This window comes from Hordeum vulgare, chromosome 6H, assembly GCF_904849725.1.
Source record: "Hordeum vulgare subsp. vulgare chromosome 6H, MorexV3_pseudomolecules_assembly, whole genome shotgun sequence".
In the NCBI taxonomy this organism is placed as follows: domain Eukaryota; kingdom Viridiplantae; phylum Streptophyta; class Magnoliopsida; order Poales; family Poaceae; genus Hordeum; species Hordeum vulgare.
Window position 1 is genome coordinate 446,450,228 of NC_058523.1, and position 9,815 is coordinate 446,460,042.

The following is a 9,815-nucleotide window of genomic DNA, read 5'->3' on the forward strand; positions in this document are numbered from 1 at the left end:
ATGAGATCCTGGACATCACGAGGAGCTTCGGAATGGTCCGGAGGTAAAGATTGATATATAGGACGGATGGTTTCGGACACCGGAAGTGTTTCGGGCGTCACCGGTAACGTACCGGGACCACCGGGACCACCGGAGGTGGCCCCGGGGGTCCACCGAAAGGGGGCAACGACCCCGGGAGGCTAGATGGGCCAAGTGGGGAAGGTAACCAGCCCCTAGGTGGGCTGGTGCGCCCCCACCCAGCCCATGTGCACCAGAGAGGGAGGGAGGGGGAACCCTAGGCGCAGGGGAGGCCCAAGGCCCACCTAGGGCGCGCCCCCCCCCCCCTTTCCCTGCCCTGGCCGCCGCCCCTCTCCCATCTGGTGGTTGCCACACCACCTAGGGGGAACCCTAGGGTTAGCGCACCCCCCTCCCCTCCTCCTATAAATAGTGGGGTTTTGGGGCTGTTGGAGACAAACTTTTGCCTCTCCCTCGGCGCAGCCCTGCCGTTCTTTCTCCTCCTCTCTGTCGGTGCTTGGCGAAGCCCTGCCGGGAGACCTCGTCTCTCCATCGACACCACGCCGCCGTGCTGCTGGAGTTCTTCCCCAACCTCTCCCTCCTCCTTGTTGGATCAAGGTGCGGGAGACGTCACCGGGCTGCACGTGTGTTGAACGCGGAGGTGCCGTAGTTCGGCACTAGATCGGAATCACACCGCGATCTGAATCGCCGCGCGTACGACTCCATCAACCGCGTTCTAGTAACGCTTCCGCTTAGCGATCTTCAAAGGTATGAAGATGCACTCACCCCTCTCTCGTTGCTGGTCTCTCCATAGGAAGATCTGAATATGCGTAGGAAAAATTTTGAATTTATGCTACGTTACCCAACACTCAGAGCCGAACACTGCCACCACGGCCTTGTAGAAACTATCATTGAGAGGATACATGTGGACTCACTCATACGCGCATACTCATTCACAAGATCACCAGGAATTCCATACGCAAGCAAGTGAATAGATGCAGTGTTGGAAATATGCCCTGGAGGTAATAATAAATTAGTTATTATTATATGTCTTTGTCCGTGATAATCATTTATTATCCATGCTATAATTGTATTGATTGGAAACATAGATACATGTGTGGATACATAGACAAAACACTGTCCCTAGTAAGCTTCTAGTTGACTAGCTCGTTAACTAAAGATGGTCAAGGTTTCCTGACCATAGATAAGTGTTGTCGCTTGATAACGGGATCACATCATTAGGAGAATCATGTGATGGACTAGACCCAAACTATGTACGTAGCATATTGATCGTGTCATTTTATTGCTATTGTTTTCTACGTGTCAAGTATTTATTCCTATGACCATGAGATCATATAACTCACTCGCACCGGAGGAATACCTTGAGTGTATCAAACGTCACAACCTAACTGAGTGACTATAAAGGTACTCTACATGTATCTCCGAAGGTGTCCGTTGAGTTACTATGGATCAAGACTGGGATTTGTCACTCCGTGTGACGGAGAGATATCTCGGAGCCCACTCGGTAATACAACATCACACACAAGCCTTGCAAGCAATGTGACTAAGTGTAAGTCACGGGATCTTGTATTATAGAACGAGTAAATAGACTTGCCGGTAACGATATTGAAATAGGTATGCGGATGCCAACGATCGAATCTCGGGCAAGTAACATGTCGAAGGACAAAGGGAATGACATACGGGATTATATGAATCCTTGGCACTGAGGTTCAACCGATAAGATCTTAGGAGAATGTGTAGGATCCAATATGGGCATCCAGGTCCCGCTATTGGATATTGACCGAGGAGTTCCTCGGGTCATGTCTACATAGTTCTCAAACCCGGAGGGTCTGCACACTTAAGGTTCGATGATGTTTTAGTATAGTTGAGTTATATGTGTAGTTACCGAATGTTGTTCAAAGTCCCGTATGAGATCACAGACGTCACGAGGGTTTCCGGAATGGTCCAGAAACGAAGATTGATATATAGGATGGTTTCATTTGGTCACCGAAAAGTTTCGGGCAATTCCAGCAGTGTACCGGGAGTGACGAATGGGTTCCGGGTGTTTACCGGGAGGGGGCCCACCCACTCAGGAGTGAGACCAAGGCCCTAGGGTGGCTCACGAAGTCCTTAGTGGGCTGGTGGAGTCAGCCCAAGAAGGCTATGGCGCCACAAGCAAAAATACCAACGGAAAGGAAAAAAAGAGAGGGAGGTGGGAAGGAAGGAGTGGACTCCTTCCCCATCAAACCGAATTGGGGTTGGAGTCCAACTCCTCCCCCTTGGCCGGCGCACCCTTGAGGGCCTTGAGCCCCAAGGCTAGCCCCTTCCCTTCTCCTATAAATATTGGTGGTTTAGGGCTTTTTTGAGACACAACTTTGTCACGTGCAACTCTAGCCTATTCCACATAGTTTTACCTATAGATCGGATTTCTGCGGAGCTCGGGCAGAGCCCTGCAGGAGTAGATCGTCACCACCACCAGAGCACCGTCACGCTACCGGAGAACTCATCTACTTCTCCGTCTTGCTTGCTGGATCAAGAAGGCCGGGATCATCATCGAGTTGTACGTGTGCTAAAGGCGGAGGTGTCGTAAGTTCGGCGCTAGCTCGTGGGACGGATCGCGAGACCGTTCGTGGGACGGATCATGGGACGGTTTGAGGGATGGATCGTGAAGACGTTCCACTACATCAACCGCGTTTCTTAGCGCTTCCCGTTGAGCGATCTACAATGGTACGTAGATATAATATCCTCTCGTAGATGGACATCACCATGATAGGTCTTCGCATGCGTAGGAAAATTTTTGTTTCCCATGCAATGTTCCCCAACACGCAGTGCATTTCTCGTAAGAAGAGAAACCAAGCTTGCCAAGGGCATCCTCCTTGCACTCAAAGTATGGTTCATATGCTACCACTCCCTCCCGAATACGACTGAACACATGTCTTGACATACGAAAGCGGCAACGAAGTTTGTGTGCTTTGAAGAGTGCGCTATTCTCAAAGTAATCGGCGTAGAGAAGGGTGTGGCCTTTCTCCCTATTGTGGTTCAAGTCCGGAACATGACCGGGGATTGATCCCCTGAACCAAGGTCGCATCCTACCAATGTGGTTGTGGACGGCCAATGCATTCGCCACAAGATCTGCATCATCCGAGGATGAATCATCCAATGAACAAATGAAGTTGTGAAAGAAAAACTCATCACCGCTATCAATGATACCTTGTGAGCACATTCTCAAACATCATGCGGTCGTGCTGGAGACGCGGACGGAAAGAGCAAGTCCAGTATGCGAAGCAAGGTTCGTGTTGGTGGGTGTGCACCCTGCAGCACTGCATCGGCTGCAGGAAGGTGTTAGGGCCGATGGTCGGCACCGACGGTCGTAGCTTCTATCCCACTAGCAGCAAAGAAGCACGAACGCCAGCAAAAGGTTCTACTGAAACCCGGGCGTGGCCCATGCATGACACGGCATGGTTGTGGGGTGGATGGCCTCGATGGAAGGTGATGCGACTGGGAAGGTGGATGTGGCGACGAGGCTTGGGCGATGAACGAACGGGAAGAGCAGAGTTAGAGGAAAATGGTTGTGTCCCCGACGGGCGGGCCTTGGGAAAGACAAGGGAACGCGTCCCGCCCGTCCGCGCGTGTCCGTTCGGACGCAAACGAGGCCCAAAGTTAGGCACAGAATCGGTCAAAAGTGAACCAAAAATGTACATTGGTCTGTTTTCTCCCGCGCGTAGGGCGGCATGTTCTATTCTTTTACCCCCAAACGGACGTGGGCGGACCAGTGGCCTAAGGCCAACTCCGACGAACGACCCCTAACGGATGTCTGTTCATCCGTTTTTCATCCGTTTGGGGTGGCAATGGGGTCGCGTCTGCCTGGATTTCTGAATGGGTCGGTCGTGTGCCAAACGCATGGCCGCATTTCGGCCGCACCTCGTCCGTTCGAGATCAACAAGCATATAAACATTTGAAAGCAAACATAGCAAATAGTTTCACATCCAAAAAAGTCTTACATCCCAATCAAAGTAAACACGATACCGAATAGTCTTACAACTCAATCAAAATGTGTTTGCATGAAAATAATTAACTCGATAGATCTATTGGTTGCCAATATGAATCCACATGTGCTCAACCAAGTCATCTTGGAGCTGGATATGAGTATGCCAACCACGCAGTTCACGATGAAAATGGACAAATTGTTCGAAGGTTGCAAGGGGTGGGTGCTGATGCTCAACATTTTGACCGTGGAAACCAAACCCTTGGTCGTAGATGTTGTCATCACACTCGTCCTCCACGATCATATTATGCATGATCACACAAGCACTCATCATATCCCAAAGCTTCTGAGTGATCCATGTCAATGCAGAAAACATGCCCCATCGAGACTGAAGCACACCGAAAGCTCGCTCCACATCCTTCTTAGCACTCTCGTGTATTTGGGCAAACCTTTGTCTCTTCTCTCCTTGCGGCTCGGGTATGGTCCTCTCAAGAGTGGACTACTGAGGATAGATAACATCAACTACGTAATATGCCTTGTTGTATTGGTGGTCATTGACTTCAAAATTGACCTTCTGCACGTCTTGCAAACACTAGCGAACGCTGAAGAACACTGATATCATTGTGAGAACCAACAATGCCAAAGAAAAAATGACATTCCACGGATCTTGAGAAGCCACCGCTTCAAGTATGACAGTGCCACCTTTCACATGCCCCTTGTACTACCCCTGCCGAGCAAATGTACAGTTCTTCCACTTCCAGTGCATACAATCTATACTGCCATGCATGCCTCGGAAGCCCGTCTTGACATTGATTGTCAACAACTTCTCTGTATCAACCGCATTTGGCTCTCTCAGGTATTCAGGGCCAAACACTACCACCATGGCCTTACAGAAACTATACATCGAGAGGAGACATGTGGACTCACTCATATCCACATACTCATCCACAAGATCACCGAAAATTTCATATGCAAGCATGCAAATAGTCGTAGTGCATTGCTCGTAAGAAGAGAAGCCACGGTTCCCAAGGCATCCTCCTTGCACTCAAAGTATGGGTCATATGCTACCACTCCTTCCCGAATACGATTGAACACATGTCTCGACATACGGAAGCGGTGACGAAATTTGTGTGCTTTCAAGAGTGCGGTAATCTCAAAGTAATCGACATAGAGAAGGGTGTGGCCTCTCTCCCTATTGGTGTTCAAGGTCGGAGCATGGACGGGGATTGATCCCCTCAACCGAGGCCCTTCCTACTAATGTGACCGTGCACGACCAATGCAGCCGCCACAAGCTCTTCATCATCTCAGGACGAATCATCCAATGAACAAATGAAGTTGTGGAAAAAAAACTCATCGCCGCTATCCATGATACCTTGTGAGAAAATTGTCGAACGCCTTGTGGTCATCGTGGAGAGGCGGGCGGAAAGAGCGAGTCCAATACGCGAAGCAAGGTTGGTGTTGGTGGGTGTGCACCTTACAGAATTGCAATGGTTGGGTGGAGTTGTTGGTGTCGACGGTCTGCACCGACGGTCGTGGCTCATCTCCCACTGCAGCAAGGAACCACGAACATCGATAAAAGGATCTGCCGAAACGCGAGCATGGGCCGTGTACGACACGGCGTGGTTGTGGGGTTGGTGGCCTCGATGGAAGGCAACCCGGTCGGGAAGGACGGGAAAGAGGGAAAATGGTTGTGTCCTGATGGACGTGCCAAGGAAAACAAGGACGTGTGTCATGTCCGTGCGTTCGTTCGGCCGCAAACGAGGCTCAAAGTTGGACCAGGATTGGGTTCAAAACAGACCAAAAACCGACATTGATCCATTTGCTCCTGTGCGTTGGACGACCTGTTTTGTCTATTTATCCCCAAACGGATACACGGACCGATCATTTGAGGTTGCACGTTAGAGTAGGCCTAATCAGGGGCAGAGACAGGGGGGCGAGCAGGGGCCTGGCCCCCTCTAATGATGGATAAAACCTGAAGCATTTACTATATATTTGACCGATATAAGCAAGTATATATGTATTTGCCCCTTCCCCCAGTGGCCATATCCAAATCCTGGCTCCGCCAATGGGCCTAATAGAAACGACCATACCATATCGACTACCATGAAGGAAAGGAATGCATCTTCTCTGCTCCGCCACGCTTGCGCCTCACTCAGGCCCCTACCCGGTGACGAACAAGCAGGTGTCGTCCTTCCTCGGCCCCACCGAGGTCGTCCCTGTTCTGGTCCTGTGGTGTACAGCGTGTTGCGACGGACACGAAGGCCGCTGGAAGTCCAAGGCGATGGCGCTGTTGAAGCTGCTCAAAACCACATGAGTTGGAGTTGAGGTACTCATCATAAGAGTAAAAATCATACTTATGTGACCGGGTAGGGGCCTGATTCAGGCCAATGTTGCAGTTAAGGACTTGGATGTTCTTATACATTCTGCACCAAGAATCTGTGTAAATGTCCGGGCGACCGAGACGCATCGGGTGCCGTCGTGGGCATCATCGGAGATGGGGATCCCCGGCACTCTTCTTCCGATCAAGGGACCCAGGCGCGTCAGTACCGGCGTCAGATCTCGCCGGAGGAGGAGTCCAACGACCGATTTAGATGGAGGGTTTCATTCTCAAAGGCTGGTTCTTCATATCTAAATGATGGGTAGATAGTTTTCTACCCGGCATCTCGATGGATGACGCTCAGGGACGATGAGGATGACATCCTCGCCAGCTGTCATCTCCAAGAGGGAGATCTCATCTGTGAAGGTGCGCATTTCTTGGTAGATATTTTTTCTGTCACTTGTGTTTCTCCTATCTTGCAGGGGACTACGCATGGAGAAAAGATGCAGCATCTAGTGGTGTTATCTGACGGGGACGACAGGATTCCGTCGACACTTGATCCTGCTCATGTTGGGGGGAGGTTTTGGGTCCTGGCTGACGTGGAAGATGACGAGGACCACGATATTGATGCAGCTCATGAGGTATCTACTCCATTCAACGAGCAGGTACAAAGTCTACCTTATGAGAGTGATAATATTTCGGTAATTCCTCCTACGAAGATTGTTAAGGAAGTTCATCGCAAGCAGAGAACGGTGATTAAACCTTGGAGAGGTCCTTTGCCCAAGGTACATCTCGAACCATCGCGGGTTTCAGATTTTATCCCTTCAGAGGTTTGGACTACCGTTCTGCCTAAGAGGAAGAAGAAGGGTAGACCCGGTAAAGTGCAGCCACCGGTCGCTGGCGAGGCACTGTCAATCCGTGATTTTCGTAACTTGCGTTTGAACGAGCTAATCACTATTGCAAAGCCGATTGGATCAATGCATGACGTGGGCTTGAAAGAAACTGGGTATATGGCCCAGGAAGAGTCCCATCAAGCAAAGACTGCATATCCATCTCCTAGGGATTTTCAGCATGGGCTTAACGTGACTCAACAGGAGTTGAGCTCTACATATATTTCCCCAGGATCGGCTAAGCCTAGGGTTACACGACGGCAGACACCTGGTTTCCCATCGTTGGGACCTGGACGTGCGGTGCATACTCCTTCGCTACGGCAATCCATGACTGGGTGGGGCGCCAAGCAGTCCGTGCTGCCTCCTTCTCGCCCTCCTACTGCCGCCCAGGTTGCGGCTCGTCCTAAGCAGCAGCCCGTGGTGCTGTCTGGGCGCCCGCCGGGCTAGGCTACGCCTGCAGCCGCCCCTGTTTTTGGTCAGGTCTCGACCAATGCTGCGCATGTGGTGGATGCAAATAGGTTGCAACCGAGAGGGCGGTGGGGGATGATGGAGTCAATGCGTACGGAGATGGACAACACCGTGGGTCCTCGTCGATTGGAGGAGGACGCGGATACGCCTGGCAGGGCAATGGTGGCTCTGTTAATGGGTTTGTTGGTCCTCCTGGTCAGTTTGTGCCCGGGGTTTCGGATCCTCCGCATCCGAGGCGCGACGGCTACAAGCAGCATTGGGGAGGGAGAGGCGGAGGTAGGAGACCGAAGCCGCCTCTCCCACGAGTGGAGATTGATGCTGACAGGTCCACGTCGGGAGTGCCTTCTGAAACTCCCAAGGGAAATCTTGTGTTGCAGCCTTCTTGTGAAGTGGATCCTTCCTTAGCTGACAAAGGAGGTTCGCTTCGGGAAACGGAGGGGTGATAGGCCGTCCAAGTGGGCGTGCAAGAAGGAAAAGATGACATGCTATCGTTGAAGTGAGACGGGTCATTTTGTTTCTGAATGCAGCGCGGATCTCTGTGAGTTTTCCTTGAAGCCTAAGCATGGCTCAGCTAAGTGTCCCCTTACGGTTCGTCCTCTGCCTCTGGTGACTATATACGGGGTTTGTTGCCAAGATTTGATGTTCTTCGAGTCTCCTTCTGCATCAACGTTGCTGCATGCGCCTGACGCGGCCTTTACGGGGACAGTTACGGTGGCTCGTGGTACTATGACGGTTGAGCAGGTGGTGCAACAGCTGCGGGAGCTAGTTTCCTCGACGTACCGGTGGGAGCCGGTCCTGATAGCAAATAATGTGTTCAAGGTTGTGTTTCCTACCAAGGAGGACTTAGCTAGAATGCTCAAGTTTGGTATGTGTCGTGTTCCTAGTACTAGCTGTGTGCTAGAGTTTGATGCTTGGAAGAATGAGGAGCCACAAGGAGTGCCTCTTCCTCAGATTTGGGTACGTTTTTCAGGGGCTCCGTCAAAGGCTCTAAATGACTTTCTGGTTACTTGGAGTTTGGGATCTTTGATAGGAAAGACTGAGAAGGTGGATATGCAATATACTCGGGCTAAAGGTGTTGTGAGGATGAGGGTTAGTGTCATTGATATTGCGCTTGTGCCGGATGAAGTTATATGGACTTATGTCGGATTGCGTTACACCTTGCAGCTTGAGATTGAGAGTTCGCATATGTTCGATGAGGAGGGGATGGACAAGGATACTGATATGGCTGATGGAGATGATGCTTCGGGTTCTAGGGAGTCCGATAAAAAGGAACACCAGCCTGAGATAACGAAGAAAGTGGATCAACCGGCCTCTGGTTCTGATTGAGGGGTTGCTCACTCGGTTACTCTTCCTTCGGCACAGCTTAGGTTCGGTTCCTTTGAACCAGCCTCAGCGCCGGAGTTTATTGGAGGGGTGGCTACAGGACTGCACGAGAGGGTTTTGGTCCAACATAAGATGCAGGGGAAGCAAGCAAAGACGGGTTTGATCCGTTTTAATCAGCCTAGGGAAGCTTTGATCGCGGTTTCCCTTGGGGAGTATCTTGCAGGCGCAAGGAGTGCTGACCCGGGCCTGTCTCGGCATTGTGATGCAGTTCAGCTTACCCGGGGCATCTCACACTGTCGCCCAGGTCGGTCAAGGAGCCTAGAGTTGCGTCTCCTATGCCGCCCAGGTCGGCTTCGCCGGTACAGCCGAGTTCGGCGCCAGGGGCCGCTGCTTCCTTACTGCCGCCGGCTACCATGACTCCTCCTGCATGCTTGTTTCCAAGGGAGGCTGCAACCGAGACATCACCTATTGGGGTGCCAGTTTTGGAGGGTGCTGGTCAGGGGCACAACGGTGAGGTCTTTGCACCGCCTTCTGTTGAGCAGGTCATAGCATACGGAGGTATTCAAAGTCCGCTGACATCGTATAGGAGATCTAGTCAGCGAATTCAGAATCAACCTGATGCGGATGATTTACAGATGGGTCGTGCTATGCGTGCGGCAAAAATGAGAGATGTCGAAACTGAGACAGGTGTGTCTTTCAGCATGAATAATTCTATTCTTCATTTCTCTCCCCATGATATTGTAGATAAGGCAGCTTCCATTGGGGTTACTTTGGGGAGCACTGGCCGAGAAATTTCGAAACTTAGTCCGAAATTTAGTGGCAGTTAAACCAATGCAAG